Source organism: Dendronephthya gigantea, unplaced genomic scaffold (assembly GCF_004324835.1).
Source record: "Dendronephthya gigantea isolate DGI-Jeju-01 unplaced genomic scaffold, DenGig_1.0 000494F, whole genome shotgun sequence".
In the NCBI taxonomy this organism is placed as follows: Eukaryota; Metazoa; Cnidaria; class Anthozoa; order Malacalcyonacea; family Nephtheidae; genus Dendronephthya; species Dendronephthya gigantea.
In genome coordinates, this window is record NW_021163504.1 from 40184 (window position 1) to 42720 (window position 2537).

Below are 2537 nucleotides of genomic sequence, written 5' to 3' on the forward strand. Positions count from 1 at the left end.
ATGTGGTACGTACACAGCTCTGTTAATACTTTCACATGTTACAATAAAATATCCAATTAAATCATTAGTATGGTATGATATAATTATGGTATAAATTGGTTATGGTATGGTATGGCGTGATATAATTATGGTATGATATGGTTATCGTATGGTATGATTTCGTCATGGTTAGTTATGGTATGATATGATTATATGATATGATTATATGATATGTTGTGGTATGGTTATGGTATGGTATGGTTTTGGTATAGTTATGGTAAGATATATGATAGATGCAAAACTGAATGATAAGAACCGTACTGGAAAAATTCTAGCGTACAAATGAGGTCGGCGCATGTCATGAGGAACACGAAATAATCCAGGAAGAAAATCATAATTCAAACCTGAATGCAAAGTAAAATTTTTAGTTCAGGATTTTGGTGTGAAAAGTGCACAACTTTACTTCCCTTACCATTTTAGATAACACTGTACATATTTAACGTAAGTAGTGCTTTCAAGAATGTATCAAGTTTTTATCTTGCAGTGCCTCTGGAAAGTTTCTCAGAACAACATACAACACCTCCCATTCCAATTTCTAGAAAATGAAAAAAGTTGAACTTCAATCGAAACTTAATGCCAGATGATATATTATGATGGAAAAGTTTACCTGTTGTAAGCACACAAGAATAACATTCATTGCCTCGTTGTAAGGCAGTGAGACAATCCCGGTTGTCTTATCTTCTGCAGAACTAAAACAAAATGAGGATGTATTACACTAAGAAGAAAAGGAATTTTGGAAGCAGAATACTGACATGCGTTGCACTATCATCATTAACCAACCTTTTCCTTTCAGAACAAAACGAAGTGAATTTAACTTTTCCAATTTTGTCTTCCACAAGGCCTAGATGTTCTCAGCTCGCAGACTGAGGAAACATTGAAGAATCTTTAAAAAACCACAATGTAAGACATCATAGAAAGATCGCGAGAAATAACATTGAATTTGGCTTACCACAAGTTGTATCTCCGATGTAATAGACGTCCGATAGCGATTGTCATGATGAGTTTTTATGTGCTACACTAATATATTGAATATTCGTTCTGCATGTATTTTGTGACTTCTATAACAAAAAGAATATACAGAACAAAATGCAGGCTGTTTTCTTTCATATTCACATAATACCCCCAACCCCTGTATATTGGTAAATGGCAATTACATAATAGGAAAGGGAGAATAAAAAAAATTATATTTTATATAACACCAGTGTAAAATGAATGATAAATGGAACTGTACAGCAAAATAGGCTATTACTCCTAACAATAATGTTGCACAGAAGCAAGACATTAAATGTCTCAGAAATATTTGGGCTAAAGACCCCGGAATACCACTAAACGATAGCGGTTGAAATGATTATTTGAATAGTATATTCCAACCAGCATATAGTTATAACCTGCATTTGTATTATTAGTAAAAACAATAATCAAAATAATAGGTTGCTTTGTTATCTCAAATTACTCACCCATAGCAAGATGTATTTTAGAAATTCCATATCTTTTCGCTTTTTTGGTACTCTGTTGTCTTCAAAATGTCCCAATTTTACATGTTATCAATCTGTTGTAATTATGAGTAATTTTTGGGCTAGGATGTGCAAAAGAATGGAAGAAATAGCATTTCTTAAGTGTTAGCATAACCGTTGGTAAGCACGTGCTTAAGACAAGCTCGAATCCGAAGTAGGTCAGAATTTCGGCTTTTTGCCCGAATTTGTTTTCCATATTTTTATTATTGTGAAATATTATTGCCGGTGATGCGATAATTCATATCATCAGGTATGTTTATATAAAAAATCGGCAAGAATCTTCTAAAGGCTCGATTTTGACGCTAAATATATCAAAATAGTACTGATTATTTGAACAAAACAACTGCAACCGGTTTTCGTTTGCATTTTGGGCAATACCCTAAGGATTAGGCCGCTTTGATGTGTAATATTGAATATATAAAGCGTGAATATCATACCTGTGAATAGCTATGTATGCATGGCCGTAAAACGCCATATTTCCACTGGAATTTGCAATATTTAGCCTTGAAATTTACTACATTTGCGTTTTTGTCAGTTTGTTATAATTACTATTATTCCATGCCATGCCCAATTCGACAATATTCTAAAAGGTTCAGTAGTTAAATGTACCACATAATCCACATAATTCTAAAGCTGGTGGGGAAAAAAGCCTTTTAATAATGATTGAACTGTGATTTTTTGTGAACTTCATGAGAGAAATAATCGAACAAATACACACATACTGTGATACATTGGCTTGGAATATGCTCCAAAACGTGTGAAATCGAACATTTGTTGTGCAATCACCTTGCAAATATCAATGAAACGGGATCAAAATTTGAATATAGATTAACCAATCTGATTGGTTTTATTGAACCAATCGTGGAGTACAAAAATTGACCAATGGCAAATTGACCTGTGCACAGAAATAACCAATCAAGTTGTCTTAATTTTGCTGAATTATGCAAGAGCCTACAGGCTATAAAACAGAGCCGTCTGCAACCG

General features: G+C 33.4%; 1 long non-coding RNA gene across 1 annotated transcript; it reads right to left on the reverse strand.

The window, feature by feature from the left end:
* Positions 1-537: 537 nt before the first annotated feature.
* On the reverse strand, positions 538-838 carry LOC114543597. The gene is made up of 3 exons (XR_003690120.1): positions 820-838; positions 647-728; positions 538-574 (listed from the first exon to the last, which is right to left on the reverse strand). It is a non-coding gene; the product is annotated as an uncharacterized LOC114543597 (long non-coding RNA).
* Positions 839-2537: the final 1699 nt, after the last annotated feature.